This window comes from Dermochelys coriacea, chromosome 4 (assembly GCF_009764565.3).
Source record: "Dermochelys coriacea isolate rDerCor1 chromosome 4, rDerCor1.pri.v4, whole genome shotgun sequence".
Taxonomy (NCBI): domain Eukaryota; kingdom Metazoa; phylum Chordata; order Testudines; family Dermochelyidae; genus Dermochelys; species Dermochelys coriacea.
The window spans coordinates 45,219,821-45,241,727 of NC_050071.1; the positions used below are offsets into that span (position 1 = coordinate 45,219,821).

At 40.8% G+C, this 21,907-nt stretch overlaps 1 long non-coding RNA gene across 1 annotated transcript in view; it reads right to left on the reverse strand.

The window, feature by feature from the left end:
* The window catches only part of LOC119854846, a 65,286-nt gene extending 59,598 nt beyond the window's left edge, over positions 1 to 5,688 (reverse strand). Inside the window, exon 1 of the long non-coding RNA XR_005292650.2 lies at positions 5,496 to 5,688. This is a non-coding gene — a long non-coding RNA (uncharacterized LOC119854846). The remainder of the gene's footprint in view (positions 1 to 5,495) is intronic.
* Positions 5,689 to 21,907: the final 16,219 nt, after the last annotated feature.

Below are 21,907 nucleotides of genomic sequence, written 5' to 3' on the forward strand. Positions count from 1 at the left end.
TGATCAAAACCAAGAGATACTGCTACCCAGAATAACCAATAGTCCAGTGGTTAGGCCACTCACCTGGGATGTGAGAGACCCAGATTCTAGTCCCTGCTTTGAAGCAAAATGTCTGGGTACCAAGATATCTGAATGCAAGTGCCTTAATCACCAGCCTATGGAGTCAGTCTCTCTCTAGCCCAATGAACATTTAATTATTTATTCAAGATGGAACAGCTCTACAACAGGGAAGATTGAGAGAGACTGTGATTTGAGCAGAGATTTGAACCTGGGTCTCCCACATGAGTGGCACAACCACAAGGCTATTGGCTATTCTGAGATGGGTTGGTGTGTCTCTCAACATTTTCAAAAGGTCTCTTTTTTGTCCCAAAGTGGAATGAAAACAAATGTCAAAACCCCAAAACTGTTCACAAAATTGGCAAACGTTTTCCTCAAGTAGACAAGGCCCTAGGATACTCTCATTCTCCAGATAGAGACATAACCTTGTCAATGGAGCCCACAGAAACTGTGATTGCACCTCACTAGCCAACTGTGCTTCAATTCTGCTCTTGCTAGAAAAAAAAAACTAGCATATTTTCCATGGCTATTATGAACAGAGCCTAACCGTGCTAGTCACTAATTTACAAACCATTCTGTTGATTTGGCAAGGGCTAATGCTGGAGAACTTGTCTATAGCAAGGACTTGTTTACAGCATGTCAGACTGTGTCTACACTACAGTACAAAGACCTGACTTTAAGCCCAGTTGGCTAGATAGATGCTTTTGCTGACCAGAATATCCGCATCTCTGATTTTAGAGTATATTTTAGCAACTATCATACTGGGGGACCCAGTTATACAATGTTGTTGTCTCTGACCATTAAAACAAATTTGATCTTTCAGCTTGGATGGGATGAATCATGCTGCAGCTTGGGGTTGAGATTTTCAAAGCCCAAGGGATTTAGCCACACAGTTTGCATTCACATGATTGGGAGCTGTGCAGCTTGAATATCTCAACTATAGTCTTCAGAGCCTTGTCTATAAAGACAGTTTTTGGGACAACTTCCCCTGCTGAGGAGCTTTCCCCAAACTGACCATTGTTACACAGTCAGTCAGTGCTGATGCATGGTTCAGGAACACAGTTAAAACACGGTTTAGTCCTATCCATATTGGAAGACAAAATAGCCATTTAAGCATCGTAGCCTGCTTTCCTAACAAGATTCCAGTGTAGATGGAATCTTTCAGTACCTGTTTTTCTTTTCAGTTTTACTGGGTACATGGAAGTGAGCTTTTGAGCTTTTCTAGAGAGTTCCGCATCTGATCAATTCACTGTTCCTCTAATTCCTTCAGTTTATGTCAATTTTTCAGATCAGCAACACTTTATTCTGTGACTGTGCTGTGTTTAGATTTAGTATTTATAGCTAGATACAAACAGATATGAAATAGTAATTATAAAAAGTTACTAAGGGGACTCAGTACCCACATCCTAATCACTTCAGTGCAAGCTGCAGGCGTTTTAGCACCTCTGATAATCAGGCAAAAGCACATGTGTGCTTCATTGCAAAGAGAACTCACTGTAACTTCAGACTCCAGTCTTACCCACACACAAAAATCCTTAACACGAGTGTAGTGGTGCTTCGTTTATCTCAAGTTGGCTGACCCATGGGGGGATGCAGAGTGGCTCAGTTTACTGCAATGCAAAGCAACACACGCTCCCCTAATATCTTAGTGTGATGCCGTATCAGTGTGGACGTGTGCAGCTCATTCAAGCACGACTCTAGTGTATCGCTGCAAAAATGAAAGCAAATTATTTTCACTTGTTCCAGAGACTGCTTGGCACTTACCTGCTGACTGTGTCTTATGGACAGAATTTTAGAATATGAGTTGCATACAAGACCAGACACAGGGATGTGCTTATTCGACTGGCATTCTACATCATGTTAGTCCCTTTTATGCCCTATATAATTTACAGTGTTAGCACAGGAGAGTGAGTTTCTGTTGTATGAATTATGTGAAAAGAAGAGTGATATGATGGCAAAGAGGGAAGTAAACATGGCATATAAAATCAGGGAAGACAATCTGGCATCAGGGTTAGCACGGGAGAAGGAATAGAAGCATATTTAGAGGAAGGGAACCAAAGCTGCATGAAGCAAAGTAAAACTGCCAGAGCCTGAAGAGGAGAGTGCAGGTGATTAGCAACTGTTATTCTTACAGCATCCAAAATTATACTGGATGTTTCACAGAAACATGAAAGAGGACAAGGCTCTTTGGGGCTAACACTGGGCTGCTTACATGAGATATAGCAATGATAAAAGCTGGAAGTTGGCGGTGGTAATATTTCTCAGCCCCTAAATCTCTGAGATTTCAAAAAAATGTCCTGTTCCAAACAAAAATGAGACCTTTTTAATTTTCTCCCCCCCCCACATACACATAAAACAGGTAGTAGGGAAGAGAGAACAAAATACCCCAGACTATCTAATAGCCTGATGGTTAGGGCACTACCCCCTAGGATGTGGAACAGCTAGGTTCAGGTCCCTAGTCTGAATCAGGCAGAGAGATTATGGCACACACCTGAGATAAGAGACCCAGATTCAAGTACCTCATCTGAATCAGACATTAGAAGGTAAGTGCCCTAATCACAGGGCTATTGGCTATTCTGGTGTGTGTCTCTTTCTCCACTCCAAGCCAAACCACAGGAGCCTTCCTGACAAAAGTTGTAAAAAAAAAAAAACAAAAAAAAAACAACCACTGTCAAGTTTCCACCAAAAGTTTCAACTTTGAGGAACCAGCATTTTCCAACCAAAACAGTTGCACACAAAACTGTCCTGCCCAGTCCTAATTATGCTATGTAGGCACAAGAGCTATGCAGAGCTTTAAAAGTAAGGAGTATGGAGAATGAATTTCATATGGAAGGAGAAGTAGAGGCAGCACTGAGACTAATACAAGATGAGATCAAAGATACTATAAATCAGCAAAGAACTGTAGAAGTGGCTATATTTCATGACTATTCATTCACCTTTCAGCAGAGTGACTTGATAGTAAATACATTTATAGAAGTACAAATCAGTATGGTAGCTCTTTTGGCTGACCTCACTCCACTGTCTTCCATTAGAAAAATCGCTGCTTCACTACTCCAGACAGTCACAATAGTTTAGCAACACAAGTACACTCTATTGCTATTGAGCTAACACCCAAGATAATTATCGTGCCCACACATTTCCCCATCTGCAATATTTAGCAGAAACAGTAACATTCCATAATTGCTTACAGGTGTCAGGCCTGTGTGTACACTACTTTTGCATTGACTATAATATTAAGCAAGCATGCAGCAACTATAAGATGGATATACAGGGCCAGATCATTCCTCCTTTGCACTGCTCTGAATAGGCTGTTAATTTTAAGAAAACCAGTAAAGATACTAGGTCTTTAAGGAACAAATCTCCACCCAGCCTCTGTGGACATCTATGCTTCAACACTAAATGGAATCTGTTGGAATGGAACAGATGCAGTAAACTCGTGCAGTTTTCTGTACCCTTTGTGCACTGGAGAGCTGTGCTCTATGAAAAATCACCTCTCTCAGCATGTGGAGGAGTATGGAGAAGGGATGAGTTCAAGGCCAGTGGATCCACTGGCTGACTTCCAACACAGAGCTGGAACACAGGCAAATCAGACACTGCTAGTGTGAGATGGGTGTGGAGTTGGGAGAACACAATCCCTTCCCCCATGAGTACTGCAAGAACCCTCTTGCCTGGTTCCTGTCTATTTGGGCTTGGCCCAGGGACCAGGAATGAGTCCCAAATGATTCTGGACCAGTGCTTCTGAAGTTTCAGCGCAAAGTGGGGGGTCGCTCATTAACCCAGCAAGTATTCAAATACATCAAAGGCCTTTAAGGAAAAGAAGTCCGGATTAAATCTGTACTAAGATGTATGAATGCTGTTGGGACGGATGAGCTGTGCAGATTTTCAGAGACTCTCCCTATGCTTTATGGGGCTGTAACAGCAGAACAAGGGGATAGCTGTTGATAATTGCAGTTCCTGTATAAGGATGGTAGGAGGAGGCAGAAAGCAACTCTCGACTGTTTAGTGTGTGTGAGAGAGAAATCATCATTAAATAAACTCCAATATTGTTTGTTCTCACCTTAAATTTTTTGTGAGAATGAGAGTTTCTGCAGGTGGAAAACTGACATTGCAGTTTTCCAGAACCCACCCCTTCTCCATACTACTTCTCCCACTGTGAAAAGATGTTTTCTCTGGTTAAAATCATCACACTTGGTCATCTTTCGAGCAATTAGTATTGCTACGGGGGAGCCTGTTCATTTTATGATCCACTTGTAGCTCATTTGGAAAACATACTCTTGCCATCAAAACTTCTTGCAGTGTTGAAATGTTTTGCTGAAAGGTTTTACAGCATTCACAGGCAAGAGTAGTGAAGCAGCTATTTTATTAATGGAAGATAGTGGTATGAGGTCAATCAAAAAAAGCTACAAAAAGTGTACATCAGGTCACTCTGCTGGAAGGAGAACAAATAGTGTACTGCTCTTTGGTGATTTACAGTGTCTATGATCTAGCCTTGTATTAGTCTCGATGCTCCATATCTCCATTCATACACCTAGCTCTTGCTTTTAAAGCTCATCTTAACTCTCCTGCCCACATATCATCACTAGAGCTGGTCAGGAAATTTTCAAAATGTTTTTGTCAGAAAATGCTGATTTGTCAGAGTTGAAACTTTCTGTAGAAACAACAGTTTTAATAAAACTTTTGTTATGAAGGCTCCTCACGTCCAGCATGGATTTGTTCTTGGTAATATTCCTGGAATAAGATAGGCTTAGGTTATGCACTGTGGTTGCTTTGCCCTAATTACAATATAAAAGTATTCACTCTGTCTTACACATTCTGCATTTGTTTCATGTTCTCATTTCCTTTAGAATCAGAATAGAATCATAGACTATCAGGGTTGGAAGGGACCTCAGGAGGTCAGCTAGTCCAACCCCCTGCTCAAAGCAGGGCCAATCCCCAATTTTTCCCCCCGATCCCTAAACGGCCCTCTCAAGGATTGAACTCACAACCATGGGTTTAACAGGCCAAATGCTCAAACCACTGAGCTATCCCTCCCCCCGTCCCCTCCCTTTCTTTCAAACTAAGTGGAACATGCAAGATTCCTACTATGTGGAGTGATTTTTATTTAAAAGGGAGCAGTTTTATCTCCCTGCAATATTACATTCTAGGATTCAGAAAATATTGCATCATCACTGACATTGCACAGCCCCGCCTGGGCACCTTCAGCATCAGGTTGAGGCATAACCAGTGCACCTGCCTCAGTTTCTGCTTCAGTTCTTTCCAGAACTAGTCTAAATTTTAGTTTTGCATAGAAAATAGCCCTTGTGAGACTAATGATTACAAAAGAAAGCCATGTGCAAATAAGTCATAACAAATTAAGTCCCCAGTAGTCTATCAACATACAGCTCTGGCATCTCTCACTAGAGAGCTCCTGGCAGGTCCAGCACTCTCACCATGCTCACCTCCCAAGTATTCCTCTAGCATGTCTCACCACTCCTCAACAGTTTCTGACCCTCTGCAGGTTTCCCTCAGGCAACTCTCTGCAGCACCTTCTTTTTCTTTTTCTTTTTCTTTCTCTTTCTCTCTCTCTCTCTCTCTCTCTCTCTCTCCCCTGTACTCAGGCAACTCCCACCTGCCACAACTCTCACTCCCAGGCAGCTCTCACCTATCCTTTTCCAGACTGATTCCATCTGTGCTCTAAGGCAGCTCTGACTCACCATGTCTCTCTCTCTCTCTCCTTTAGGTCCAGGTGTCCTCTTTTAAGCCTAATTGGGGTCAGCTGATAAGTCATTCATGCATTGGCCTCTTTCCTGTCCTCTAGGAGATCTGCCTGGCACCAGTCTTCCCCAATCCCTGGTCCTAGCCAGCTTTCTCTCAGGAGACTCACATCTGCTCTCCCTCTGCCTGCACCTGCTCATTCCTTCCTTTTCCTCCAAAATTAGAAGGACTCTTAGCTCCCCCTTGGAAGTCTGTTTCCTGCTCCAGGTGTCTTAATTTGTTCTAATTAACCCTTCCCTGCCTTGCAGGTGTGCCAGGTTACAATTACCAGTATCATGAAGAGATGAGTGTTATCTTTTTAAACACAATCCACCATACCTAATTTTGCACTTTACAACAATTATCTTATACCAGTCTTTCTGTATGCTCAATTAGAGTTTAGTCCAAAATCCATCAAAATCAATAGAAATATTATACAATATAATAATCAACAGATTAAGCCCTTACTGAACAGCTCTTACTTAACATCATTTCATTATACATCATCTATTTACTTTTTTTAAATTCCACATTCCACTATACATGGTAGAAATGTATATTTGCTGTGTAAAAAAACCAACCCGTTTACCACACTATGGTTTTGACTAAATATTGCTAGAAAACTTTACAATAGAAAAAATATCACAAGAAAATAACCAAAGTCAGAGTCAGGCATAAACGGAGTGGACTGACCAGATATCAGTGAGGCTGATGTGTGCACCACAATATTTTTTTAAACAGGGGCTGGTAAATCAAAAGAGAGGCTCATATTGAAATGTTTTTAGTAGCTCTCTGAAATGATACCAAAGGGATTAAAAGTGCATTCTGGGAAGCTAAAAATGAACAACAAAGAAAGAAGAATCAATAACTGCATCCTCCACTTCTATTTTTCAGAAATGCTGCTTTCCCCAGACGTAAAAGATCATCAGAACACCTGTGCAATTTACACTTTGTAGTAAATATCTAAACCAGGCAGACAGCTACACAATGCTAAAGGTACCTGATTCATTTGATGCTGTTTATTTCTATTTAATCTGTTAGTCTTTAAGGTGCCACCGGACTCCTTGTTATTTTTTTCTATGTAATTCAGTGGGGAATCCAATGGAAAAAAATCAACGATCATCTCAAGTGAGAGAAGTGTGGAGCAGTGTGGGGTAATCTCAACACATATGTGTCCAGTTAACTTAAAGTCTCACTTTCTTTTTCTGAGATATTCCATTAATTCACTTATCTAGACAAGCTTCAAGGCTTTTTATTTTAAATTAGAATTTTTGAAACCAAAAGCAATGAGTAATCTGATCCAGGTTTGACTTTACCTCGAGTTCTGCTTCCAAGGTTCATTTCCCCTATAAGTAATATGATGATCAGACACATCACAAGCCTTTGTCAAAATTTTCCAAAGCCTTGTTAGTATTAGTCTATCTGAAAGATGATTGTCTAAGTTTTGTTTTGGGAAGCTGTCCAGCAATTATTTATCATGTAAGCCCTGAAAACAATTACTCATATGGGGAGTCATAACTCATGTGAGTTGTCTTACTGAAGTGAATTATTAATATTCACTTAAATAAAGTCTACTCTTATGGGAGTTGCAGAATCGAGCCCTAACATTGACAATCAGCTATTCAGTGATAAGGAACAAATGACAAATCTGTACTAAAAGCTAACTCAGGCTGTATATTTGCATTCAAATTTTCACAAAATGTATTAAATTAATTATCTCATCCTGCCTATCCCTCTGCTGGCCAACATGTCCAATTCCTCCTAATCTGTCGATCCTCTAGTGCACGACAACCTACTGAAGTATGAACAAAAAACACGGCACTATGTAACAATGATCCAAGATTGCTCATAGTAATGTTCACATGAAATGCCTAGTCAACCATTTTTAAGACATTGGAACTGCTGTTTTTCTAGGAAGTCATAAAACTCAAAAAAGGAATTTAAATTTCTGAAAGATAATTTGATTCTTCCTGCATAAATCTTACTAAACATAATTCATACCAAACTGTGGAATTTTCCACACATAATGAGGTTTACCAATGGACAATCTTGCAAACTATATAAAATACGACATTCATTTCTTTGATTCTGAGTGACTCTTCTTTTTCAGATCTTACTCACAAGGGGCGTAGGTGGACAACCACATCCTCTGAACAGCAAATAGTCAAAGTGAACAGTTAAATAGCCCACAGACTAAAGTTTGTTTGCATAAATTGCACGTCGAAGAGCTACAATTAACAAATAATTTTTTAAAAAAAAAACTCAACAAATGTTTAGAGAATAGAAAACAGGACCGGAATCCTGATCCTGAAAATTATTCCATGTGGACAGGCCCCTGCAACAGCATGGATCACCACTGTTTTCAATGGGGCTCCTTTTGGGTTGGAACAGCAGAAAAAATATGCAGAATCAGGACCTAAATTTGCAATGAATAAGTCGATCGGTTCTAATCAGTATATGATCTACTCTAAGTCCAATGTGTAAAATATGCTATTTGTACCATATTTACATATATGCTTTTATCCATATGGAAGAATCTGCACCATGCCTCAACCTCATGAAGTATCAACTTACTAGGTGATAAACTGACTCTTTCCCTTCTGCCATCACAAAACTCTCTGGCATGGTTAGTGGCTATCAGATGACTGGGTAGTACCACTATTGCTCCTTTGTAACACTGAAGAACATATCTCAGAAAGGTGGCGCTACTCTCTCTCACCATGCACGGCAAACTGCTGCAGGATTATGTCCGGTGAGAACACATTACACCTATTCTATAAGAGTCATCTGTTCTATAAGAGTTAAGTAATTTCTCAACCTGGAGGCATTATGACTATTTCTCACTTCCACAAATATCATGCCTTCAAACATGCTGCCATGTGGGTTATGCTAGTCTTCCTGACCCCTTGATTTGGCTATACCCATCAACAAAAACAATCATTTTTCTTTGTACTAGACATCCTGGGAATTTCCCTGCCCCAAATTCTTCCCAATTCAAGAAACTGCTACTTTCCAAAAATGTGCACTGTAAAAATCTGTACTCTGCAAAGCTAAACAAGTAGTTCATGCAAGCACGCAGTTCTCAAAAGAACAAAACTAAGTAACAAGTGCAGCCCTCAGTGAGTACTAGAGTAGCAACTATAGGTGGCAAGATAGAATATCTTTTGCTGGAACAAAAAATACAATAATTCTGTGTCTGATACTCTTTCAGCAAATTTCATGTGCTGGTATAACAACATATATGACTCCAAGCACTATATTTTCCATTTGCAAAGTTACAGTGTAATCTGCACCTCAAAGAAAAATGAAGTGTTTTACATGCTCACTTTACAACGTTTCCATGGTCAGATGGAACTTATTTAGATTTTAAATATCAATAACTGTCACATTTCTCTCAATACAGAGTGTCCGGCAAAAGAGATTTTACTTGATCAATATTGTTAATATGATTGCCAACCCTCCAGCATTGTCCTGGAGTCTCCAGGAATTAAAGATTAATCTTTAATTAAAGATTATGTCATGTGATGAAACCTCCAGGAAATGTCCAACTAAAATTGGCAACCCTAACTGTCAATCAATCAAAAATCTCTATGTAAGTCTTAGTTACACAATCTCAGCAAAAGTTTTATGAAGCAATAGCTGTTTAATAGGTTTGTTTAGTTTTTCCTCGGCAAACACTGTATGGAGTACCTTGCCTATATGGAAAAAATAACAGCATTAGATACAGTTTAAATGAACTTTACCCAGCTTGTGCAGCATACTCCTGATCTGCTACCAGCTGTAGCAAATTGGTGAGTGGTTTTGTTATATAAGTAAATGTCTACTGCAAAGATAAAGCCACAAAATGCATTCTCAGTTGTGACTAACAAAATTCCAACTCAGATCTCCAAAGGTGAAAAGTTAATCATATAATTAACTAAGTGTGACATTTAGCTGCTCCCTTGAGCCACATTTTGTTAAATACAAAAAGAAAATCCATTGTAAACAAACAAAAGAATGAAAAATGATCACTGTTCCATCAAATGAAAAGTAGGTGGCTGTGAGGGAGAAATTGAAAACCAACTTTTTTTGGTAGAGACTATTTTGTTGTTCTGTATATAGTGTCTTTTGTTGTACAGCGCCTAGCATAATAGGGTGATTACTAGGGCTGTCAAGCAATTAAAAAATTAATCGTGATTAATCGCATGATGAGTTGCACTGTTAAAAAATAATACAGTATTATTTATTTAAATATTTTTGGATATTTTCTACATTTTCAGGTATATTATTATTATGAAAGTTGAACTTACAAATGTAGAATTATGTACAAAAAAATTGCATTAAAAATGTAAAATTTTAGAGCCTTTAAGTCCATTCAGTCCTACTTCTTGTTCAGCCAATTGCTCAGACAAAGAAGTTTGTTTATTTTTGCAGGAGATAATGCTGCCTGCTTCATATTTATAATGTCATCTGAAAGTGAGAACAGGTGTTCTCATGGCACTGTTGTAGCCTGCACTGCAAGATATTTACATGCCAGATGCATTAGATTTATATGTTACTTTTTGCTTCAACCACCATTCCAGGGGACATGCATCCATGCTGATGATGGGTTCTGCTGATGCCACCAGCAGAATGTTGATTTTCATTTTTGGTGGAACAGGTTCTATAATTTCCACATTGGAGTGTTGCTCTTTTAAGACTTCTGAAAGCATGCTCCACACCTCATCCCTCTCAGATTTTAGAAGGCACTTCAGATTCTTAAACCTTGGGTCGAGTGCTGTAGCTATGTTTAGAAATCTCACATTGGTACCTTCTTTGCATTTTGTGAAATATGCAGTGAAAGTGTTCTTAAAATGAATAACATGTGCTGGGTCATCATCCAAGACTGCTATAACATGAAATATATGGCAGAATGTAGATAAAACCGAGCAGGGGACATATAATTCTCCCCCAAGAAGTTCAGTCACAAATGTAATTAACACATTTTTTTTAATGAGCGTCATCAGCATGGAAGCATGTTCTCTGGAATGGTGGCCAACACATGAAGGGGCATACGAATGTTTAGCATATCTGGCACGTTAATACCTTGCAATGCCAGCTACAAAAGTGCCATGGAAATGCCTGTTTTCACTTTCTGGTGACATTATAAATAACAAAAGGGCAGCATTATCTCCTGTAAATGTAAACAAACTTGTTTGTCTCAGCGATTGGCTGAACAAGAAGTAGGACTGAGTGGACTTGTAGGCTCTGAAGTTTTACACTGTTTTGTTTTTGAGTGCAGTTATGTAACAAAAATACCTACATTTGTAAGCTGTACTTTCACGACAAAGAGATTGCACTATAGTACTTGTATGATTTTCAGCAACTACTGTACAGTTACATGTTTTCTTAACACAGTTCATCCCAATCACAGTTTGTGCCAGCCAGCTAATTTTCTTTGCTTGTCACAACTAATTCAATTACAAAATAAGACTGGTTCTGGAAAACATTTCACTCTAGATTTGATGACTCACTCCATTCTTTTTTAGCACTTACTTTGTAGAAGGTGCTTTGTCTGTGTCACAGGGTACACTCACTGCAGGTGGCCTCCTCCTGGCCATCCTGGGGATTAACTCTAGCAAGATATTATGCCCTCTTTGGCAATGCCCCTTCCATTATCATCTCACCTGTGGCCCCTCTTGCTCCAGAAACCACAGCCTCCTCTTTGTGACTCAGCCCTCTGGCGGGTCACTATGGGGTTTCCCCTTCCAGGGGACTTCCCAAAGTCCTTCTGCACAGCCAGTCCCAGTCAGTCCTCTCCAGCACTGCCCTGTTGGTGCCACTTCCCCAGTGACCAGTAGGGAAACCTGGGCCTGCCCATTATTCAGGTTCTACTCCAGGGACCGTCAACCCAGCAGTTCTTTCCTCTCACAGCTCCTTCCCTACTTCTTACAACTCCTGGTTCTCCTCCTTTCTCTGGGTGTACCAGCTCCAAATCCTGTTCCTCCTCAACTGGATGCCATCAGCAATGAGATGCCAACCCTCCCTTGCTTCTCCTCCAGGTGCAGCCTGGGCAGTTAATAGGTCTATCTGGCCACTTTAACCCCTTCCAATCCTGTGTGGGGTGGACACCCCATCACAGTCTGATTGAAGACTTTTAAAACAATCTTAAACTGCAACCACTAACCAGACCTACAGATATAAAATAGGTTGGGTAGGAATACAATGACTGACATCTAATTATTTGTACAACATTGATTCAAGACCACAGTTTAGTATTAATGTTAAATAAAACTTTTGCTGACAGCAGTGTGGACATGTTATGACATCTGGCAGTTTTCTAGAATTAATGGAGTTCATTTTCTTATTCTGTAATGAAATATCATGAAATCTAACAGCTCCTGAAGTATCAGTAACATATACACATACAAAATCATGCCACCTCTGGTTTCTTCTATATTGATTATTTTTAAACTTACCATCAGGATAAAAATAAATGGCCAAATTCTGGATTAGTTTATACTGACTGTGTGCAACCTGGCTGCAGATCATGGGATTCCACTGGGTGCAAGTCAGTGCAGAATCCTGACCTAAAGGTTTTGACCCAGAAAAGTTACATCAGGCTTCCAGACCTCACAGAGGCTTATTTTTCATGGCTTACTCCCCTGGCCCAATGGATCTCCAACGTATTCTTTGACTGAATGAAACCTAAAACATTTGGGTCCTTTTTTATTCAACTAAAAACCCAGACAAGTTTGGAGAATATCATACAAACAGACACATGAGAGGCTTTGGTAAAGCTGCAGACAACTGTTCTCATTTTCTTTACTTTGCAAAAATAAACTTAGTTTCCTTACTCTTCTCTTATAAACTCAACCACACAAGATCTTTCTAAATAGAGTGTGGGTTAATAGTTTAAAACTTGGGGCTATATTTTTCTCTTGCATGTGCTCACAGAAAGCCCCACGCATTCACCTGAGGGAAGAATTTGGCCCCTAGAGATAGGTTCTCCAAAGTGATTAATTCTGTGTATATTTCTTGGATTTTTTTTTAAAGGGGACTGTTTGCCAAGATAAATTAGCCTTGATGTTTGGTTAAGTTAGCTACAATTCTCCCAAACAACAGGAAATGTTTTGCTGTAGTGCAATTATAAACCTTTATCTCTTTCTTCCAAAGAGAAAACACTCGTTGTCTCTAAAGGTCTGTCCGTACTGCAATAAAAAACCCATGGCACTAAGTCTCAGAGCCTGGGTCAATTGACTCAGGCTCACAGGGCTTGGTCTTACAGGGAAAAAAATTGCAATGTACACGTTCAGGCTCAGTCTGGAGCCGGGGGCCTGAGACCCATCCCCCTTACAGGTCTCAAAGCTGGGGCTCCAGCCCAAGCCAGAAAGTCTACACTGCAATTTTTAGCCCCGTGAGCCCGAGTCAGCTGATCCAGGCCAGCTGTGGCCAGGCCACAGATCTTTGCAGTGCAGATGTACCCTATGGGGCAGAAAAAGGTATTACTTGAGTGACTATAATATAGGTAAAGTAGATAAGTGTAAACCAGAACAAGGCTTTGTGAATTTATAAGAGGCAGAATTGTGCATATTTTAATATGAGATTAAAGGATTTAGGGCCAAGACTTTAAACCAAGTAAGTGTTAATCCATTTGCTTCCAGCCTGGTAGAAAGTAGCACTATGAATCCTTAGATTAAACTATGTGGTGACTGATGACTTTGCAAACCGCAAGCTTGATATCCTTGTGCACTGCCCAGACAAAACTCTTATTGATTTCAATGGATGTAATACCCAATTTAAGGAAAGCCAGATCAGGCTCCTCATATCATTCCACTGCAGAGAGAAATCTTTGCAGTCTAACTCCCTTAACGGAAAAAAAAATGCCTAAAAATAACTACTGGGCACACAAAGACCCAAACTACTGCTCATCATATCCAGGTCACAGTGTATCCTCAGATTGACTGGTATTACCATGAAGTAATTATCCTGTTGCAAATTTGATTTTAAAACAGATCCTGCTCTAGTAGACCTAAGCCTATTGTGTCTATGCTTTAATCCAGTTCTGACTGATTTGCTGGCTGTGTGTGTGTGTGTGTGTGTGTGAGAGTGTGAGTGAGAGAGACACACACATGCACACACACACGGAAAATCAGTCAGACTGGATTAAGGCATAGACAGTATATATATCACTATAGGTAATATATATCATACACACAAACACTATATATTAACTAAAATTGAAGGTTGTCGTAGAAAACTACTGTCCCACAGGTTTCAAAAGTTACTAATAGTGTGAAAAAAATTATTGTCACACAATACATTGTTGGGCATAAGCCTCCTCATGTCTCTAGAAGTGTTTAAAATTATCTTTATCCACTCTCACCCTTTTGCACAATTCTACTTTTTTCCCTGTGATATTGCTTTACTTTAGTGGGACTGAGAAGCCTAAAAGGAAGCATAAGAGGGAAAATATGCACCCCAAACACAGAAGGGGCAAGTTATTTTATTTATTTATACTTCTCAATGAACCTATCATGCATTCTAAGCACAATTCTTCTGCTTAAAACAAACAAATATCACTTTATCAAAAATAAAGTCATATGAATTTTGCATTATGATTTCATACAACACTGAAACTCCAGATTATAGACAAAAAAGAATAAGCATCAAACCTTAAAAATCTTAGTCGTTCTTCACCCCAGCTTCAATCAAAGTCCACCCAGAGTGGAGAATTACAATGAACCTACACAGTATAGTGTACATGCAGTAACTCCCTGGACTGAAGTTTTTCAAACTAGCTACCACCAGGTGCCTGAGAAGGATTATGTCACTTGGAATGAGTTGCCATTCTATTTTGTTGCATATTCACTCCTCTGTCAGGAAACAGGCAGAGCTTCCATGAGATGCTGGTGGACATTTCGGCAGCATTTTCTGACCCACCAAAGTCAACTGACATATTCTGATGGAGCAGGAGGAGAAGGCAGAGAAGTAGGAATACCCTGGCATGGCAGACTTGCACTGGCTGATGCCGCTCAGTACACTCAGCATCCTTGCTGATGCCCTCTACATAGACTGGCACTTTTGGCGCAGGGCTATAAGCACAGACTGGTGGTCCCACGTCGTCATGCAGACCAGGGATGACCAGCAGTGGAGCCAGAACTTTTGCATGAAGAAAGCTACATTTTTGGATCTTGATAAGCAGATTGTCCCAACCCTCCTGCATAAAGACATTCACATGAGGTCACCCCTCCCAGCCCAAAAGCAGGTTGCTATAACCCTCTGGAAGCTGGTTACCCCAGACTGCTACGGTCTGTTGCCAACCGGTTTGGTGTTGGAAAGTTGACTGTGGGTAAAGTGGTGGCAGAGGTTTCTGAAGCAATCCGTGGGGTTTACCCCAAGGGGGGCAGAATTAAAGATATTCTTGAGATAATTGCTGGCTTTGAGAGAAGGGAGTTTCCTAGCTGTGCTGAGGCCATTGATGGGACTCATACGCCCACAGTTTGCCGTCCTCAAGGAGCATATGAGTACATAAACCGCTGAGGGTACCACTCCATTGTTATGCAGGCCCCCATAGACCACAGAGGCCAATTTATGAATGTCATCATGGGCTACACTTGAAAAGTTCATGATGCCAGAGTTTTTCCACTGATTGGGAATCTACGTTGGGAGCCACCAAATGACATTGTCAAAAATGGAGTTACTGCCCCCACCGTTATTCTGGTGACCCTGCATACCCCCTCTTCCCTGGGCTTATGAAACCATACCATGATTTCAAAAGAAGGTTTAATTATATTCTCAACAGGTGTAGAATGGTTGTTGAATATATTTTTGGCAAATTGAAATCCCATTGGAAATGTCTACAGACCCATTTAGATGCCAGTATCATCAATGCTGTTCACATTACTGTGGCTTGATATGCTCCTCACAATCTTTGTGAAGCCAGAGATGAGCCATTTTCCCCTGACTTATGACAGCAAGGGGCCACTGAATCAGTACACTCAGCCAGCAAGTGCACCTACCACGGCTAGGCTGGATGCACCAGGGCAACAGAAGTCAGGGCTGCTTTGTGGACATTATAGACTTGCCTGGACCAATAGAAGGGGCGGGAAGCATAAGAAAGAATGTGCTTGTAGTGGGCAAAGAGGCTAATTAATTTGAGGTTGTTCAATGCTTGGGAGGCACAGGACTTGATTGCAATACAATGTACTTATGAATTACATGATGAATAATGAATTGGGAGGGGGGCTGATTCACAATATGGGTTCATATAAGGAAGTTTTTTAAGTGTGAATTGTTGTACCCAACTGTATATAGGAATAGTGTTTGCTTAGTAATGCATAATTGCTCCTGATCATCTTTTCAGCTTTATCATCTCAAATCATGACAGGATGCAGTGAAAACAATAAACTTCCTTGGTGACATAAAAGGCTTTATTTGTAAACGTGTTAAAACAATACAACTGTCACCCACCATTGCTAGGCAGGCCAGCTGTCATTACCATACCCAAAAACAACTAACAGAAGAATATTTCCAAAACAAACAAATAAAAAGAATACAACAGACAGTGCAAACAGATACAATCCCCCTACCGCTGTATGTCCCCTGGCCACAAATTCTCGTTTTCCACGCACGTGGCACTGTGGGGGATGGGAGTGGGGAATTATCCACACAAGAGGGTTCAAAAAGGAAGAACTGCTCAGCTGTTCATGAGGCTTGATGGCATGGCCTATCCCAACATGGAGTTGTCCAAGCTACTTCTGGACTGAGGGTACGTTGCTGGGGGTTCAGACCATGGTGTGGGAGAGGCAGCAGGACCCTGTTCTCTTCCAACCAGGATGGAGATGAGTCGCCCAAACCATTCTCTCTGTTGAGCTCCTTAGCTACTGTTCCTTTTTGGGAACTGTGTTGCAATTGCCTACTCCCTTGCTGAAACCCTCCCCTCCAGCTGCACACAGAACCTCAACCTTTCCTCCTGCCGATCAGCATGCTGTTTCTCCAGTCTTGAGTCCCTTTGGTACTGGAACTGCTTGTCGGCCCTCTCAAGAACTTCAACCATAACTTCATCATGGAAGCACTTCCTCTTGGTACAGTCCAGGAAAGTATGTTAGGCCAGGGATCAAGTTATAGATGTACAGCAGCCAATAGAAATTGAAGGGCCTGAAATAGGACAACAGTTCCTCCTGAAACAGAAGATTATTGTCTAAAATACCGCAGTGGAAGAGCACAGAATTAATTCTTATGGAATTTCAAAGACATGAAATGTTACATGTCAAAACTCAACTGCAATATATTGTGAAAGGGATGCTTCTGTCCAGAGAATCTCCCTGGACACAGCCTGATTAATCGCAGTTCTAGAAGTGCAGAGACAATGGTAAGTTTCAAATTATAAGCTGTTTTTGTTTTATAAAAATTCCGTAAGTACTTGGATTGTGGATAGGTGGCAAATAGCTTTTAACAAAAAAAAAATTATATCATTTCACTTTTGGAGGACATAACTGTTCTTGTGGTGCTCTACTGGCAAAGGGAGATGTTATTCCAGATGCTTGTGGGAAACCTGCAGTGTGTGCAGCTGAAGTATTCAAACATATAATGGCTGAACAGCACATCTAAGAGTGGAGTGGGCTAATCACCTATCCAGTTGGCCCTAGAAAACACGCTCTTCCCTGCAATGTGATTACCTATCTGGAGTTCCTGCTTCAGGAAAAGTTTGCAGCTACCAGCATCCAGATTGGGTCAGAATTCATGAGGGATTTAACAGGATGCTCTGTTAGCTTCCACATGTCTTAGCCTGTTATGACAGCATGCAAACATGCAGAAACCCACAGCCTTCCTCCTCTCCACTCTCGGCACATTTCTGGACAAAAATTGACACCCTGGTTGTCCTTGGGAGAAATGATTTTGTCACCTATGGACTACCTCTAACTGAAATGGGCTAGATTTGGAAATTGAACACATATCCCCAAACACACACAGAGAATTCACTGTTTTCAGGTGGCTCGATAGACAGTTGAATGTTTACAATGCAGCAAACTCAAAGCCATTATTACTTTAAAGAAAACAAGAATGATGCTAACGAAAACCTGGGCCTTTCCAATAAAAATACTCTTTAAAGCTGTTCTTTACTGTTTGCATTTCCCGGTCACCATTTTGAACTCTACATGGTGGGGGGGTAGGAGGAAGGAGATGCCAACGTGCAGGGATATACAATCTGCTATTAGCCGATACATGTTAATAGCTGGGGCTTCTCATAAATTTTGCATTGGTTCTCTGAGCTGTATTACTGTAGTAATAAATTTTAAATTGGAGTCAGAAACTTGCCGTGCATTGTCTCCTCTGAGTTTGCTAAGGAAGACGGCAATCAAACGGCTCCTCCAAGTATGGACCCAGAATTTGCTGGTGATCCTGTTCTGCAGCCTTCTCTGGGACCAGTTTCAGCAACAGAGTCAATTTGTGGTCCTCACTAGGAGCCTACTGTTGGCTCCCATCAGTCCCCATGTTGGATTCAGGGGCCAGCAGGGCATATCGCAACTGACCAGGTCATCATGCACCACTGTTAGTTCCGTGTTGGGCACAGTGCCCACCACCCAGTCAAACTCCTCATAAAACGTGTGTCAGGTTGGCAAGTTGACCAAGGTGAAGTTCTGGTCCCTGGTCTTCCGATATTCACTCTTCAGCCTCTTAATCTGTTCCCTGCACTGTTCACCAATCTGAAAAATTTGCAAAGATGCCAGCTTTTTAGCTATCCACTGGTACATGTGATCATTCCTGGTACTTTTGGTAAAGTCCACTGTTTTGCTGCCCTCATACCAGACAGTCAGCAAAATCTGGCTGTGCTCTCATGACCATGAAGCCACATGCTTTGCAAAAGTCTTGTTTTGTTTGGTTTCCATTGCAAACACAGAACACGGTTTGATAGGATGTTTGCAGCTCAGTGGTCAGAAGACAATGGAAGGGTTAACGCTGGCTCACTGAGCTGCTATACGCCAAGAGGTAGTGTTTCTGTTTTCCATGGAATCTATTGGAGACTGTTGGGATAGAGAAGACTAAGGAAGTTGGTCCATGGGATTGTGGGATACTTTTGGTGGACTCCCAGGACACTAATCAAGTGGGACTACATCTGCACTGCAAAGAAACAGGGCCGGAACTCTGGATCAAGCCTTGACATGGGCACAGCCCCTCAGGTCCTAGGACTCTAGGTCCAAGCCCAAGTCTGAGAGATTTGTGTAAATAAAAGGAGGTTTGGGCTCAAACCTGAGTCTGAGCCCAGGCTTACACTGCAGTGTGGACATACCCTGAGTGCTGTGGCACATCAGCCCCTTCCAGATATCAGTAAGTGTGCTCTGATCAGCACACTAGTAGCTCAGAGACAAGTGCTGTACTGGCCCCAGATACTATTAGAGGCAATGTGATCTAGTGGATAGAAGTGGGAGTTGGGACAAGATCTGAGTTCTATTCCTAGCTCTGCCTCTCTGCCTCTGTATGGCCTTGGACAAGCCAATTCACCTCTCATTGTCCATTTCCCCTCCCACCTCTTTAGTCTGTTGAGACTAGAAACTCTTCAGAGTAGGGATTGTCTCTCATTACATTTGTACAGTGCCAAACACAATGGGGCTCTCAATCTCAATTAGAGCTCCAAGGCACTACTGCAATACTAATAACTGACTCTGCAGATTCTAGCCTTTGGTGGGTTTCCAACTTCATACACATCTTCCCAGTGTGTATCAGAGTTCTTCTAGTAGGGCTGAAAGAAGAAAAGAATGCAAATACCCCAAATATAACACTTCACATAGTTACATTAAAATCTCAACATAGAAGCTCCTGAGTCCTGTCCCACGAAAGAGGAGTACCCAGATAACCATGCCCCATGGGGCTCTTCAGGTTTACTATGTGGACCTCTCCCTTCTTGTTCACCTCTCTTCTGGGAAGTAATTAGGTGCTGGGTCCACAGATCCGCCTGGCCAGAGTTCAGTTCTGTCATGTGTAGTACTGGACCCTCCAACATTCAGAGGTTTGCAGCTGCTATTTGTCCCTTCCCCACAGATTACAGATCCCATTTATGACTTTCCCCAAAAACTTTCTAAATTTTACATGTTTATGTGTCATCCTCATTCCTGCAGATCCCTGCTCTTTTATATCTATTCTAATCTGTAACTGTTGGGGGAATACATGCACTCCCACACTACCCCTACATATGATATTTCAAATTAAGTTGGTCAAATATCACATGGGGGAAAATCCTGGTTTATAAAAACACACACATGGACTCTTGATCTCTGCCTCTTAACATAAAATGTGCCATGAAAATCAAAGTTACAAAGGGTACAATGGGAAGTTTATGCAATTTACACCTTGAAGTTGTATAAATCAAGAAAAAATGTTACTGGCTCTAAACACATAGGACTGTATTTTCTAGCAACATATAGCTCATTGTTTCCATCTTTTCTGCCAACTTGCTGAGTGCTCACTTTTCCCATCTACCCCACAAAAACTGCTCTAAAATGCTTCTTTATATTAATTCTAGCATATTTGTGTTAAAGAAAAGAATGTACACAATGTGGTTGCATGAAGAAAAACAGCACTTGCCAGCAGACATCACACAGTAGTCCTTGAGGTTGCCCCAGGTCTTTTCTATTTTGACTTTTATTCCGTGACTATCTGAGTGCCTTCCAGCAATACACCGAGTGACACGGTTAGCACCTGTCATGTGTGATTCCTTCTCCATTGTGAAACTGAGCCTATTTTTATTTTGATTATGATGCATTGTTGTTTTGTGCATGAGGGCATAGTCCAAGAAGTGCACCAACAGAAAAGAGTTTCACAATTCTGACTCTGCCCATGAGAAAGCTCCATCTGTTCTCATAAGAAACCTTTAACCTTGCAGGAGAACATTCCATCTTGCTAAAGGAGTGAAGTTGAGACTATAGTCATGGCCCCAGAGCATGAGATGATCATTCAGAAATCTTGGGCCCAAATCAGTAAGATCCTTCAAGATAAAGACAAGATGCTTTCCTCCCAACCCCCTTTCCTGTACCTCTCAATTCCCTTATTTAAAATAGGAAATAGCTGTGGTAACTGGTGTTGGTGAACATTAACAGAACCAGAACCTATCCATTATTCTAACAGTACATCTCTATGCAGCAAAGTTTAAAAATCCCAGCCAACTTCATTGAACACAGCAAACAAGTAGTTAGTAACAACTTTCATTTATACATTCAGTGTTAGATTTGAGAGCTACAGTTCTAATACGTATATGAAGAGTACAATAACAAGTTAGGATTTTATTTTCAAAGTAATCTGCAAAAAGCACAAAAATCCCTACTGCTTTCAACTAAAAATTTCTGTTTTCTGAGATTTCTGCTATTTTCTTTTTTCATTCTTTAAAACTTTTTATTTGTTACAGTGGAGTAACTGCCAACTGAGATGAGGGAAATTTAGGTAACCAGAATGAAATGATCTAAGATAGAACCTCCAGAAAACTGTATTAACAACCTTTCAAAAAGTGACATGGATGTACAATGATCACAGATGGCCAGGACTGCATTTTTCACATCCCCCTCTCACAGACAGTCCCTCCTGCAGCACTGGGGCATTGGTTCAGTTCAGGCTGGAGCATTGGTCCAGTATAGTTTTGTATGGAAAAGTACTGCAATACCAGTTTCTGCAGTTCCTGGATTTTCTTAGACTTCTCAACACTACTCAGCAAACTGTAAACAATCCTATGTTTTATTTTTTTAAACAAATGTGAAATCTAGAAAATCAGAGCCCAGTGCAGTAAGGCTGCAGGTATGTCAACAATTTTCCCCAAAATATTAGAATAAAGATAATAGCAAAGAAGTGTTGAGAGCTTCAGTTGCTTGTTACAAGCTTCTTTTCACATGCTTGTATTATTCTTTTTAATAGCTGTCAAAATATAGTCATTAAAGGTGACAGCCTAACCATATTGGATTTCTTTTTAATCAGAGCTTGAGTTCAGTGTAATAATTGTTGTTACATGATGTACTGTGCACTGCCAATGTCAAGTTGGCTTCATCTTGCATCCTTTTTTCCAGTGTGAGAAATGTATTTATTAATTTACCAGTCCTGTAAGTGGTATGTGTGTCTAATGGGGATTTTGACAGTAAAATAGCCTAGTTATAGTGCATGATTTATTAAATTA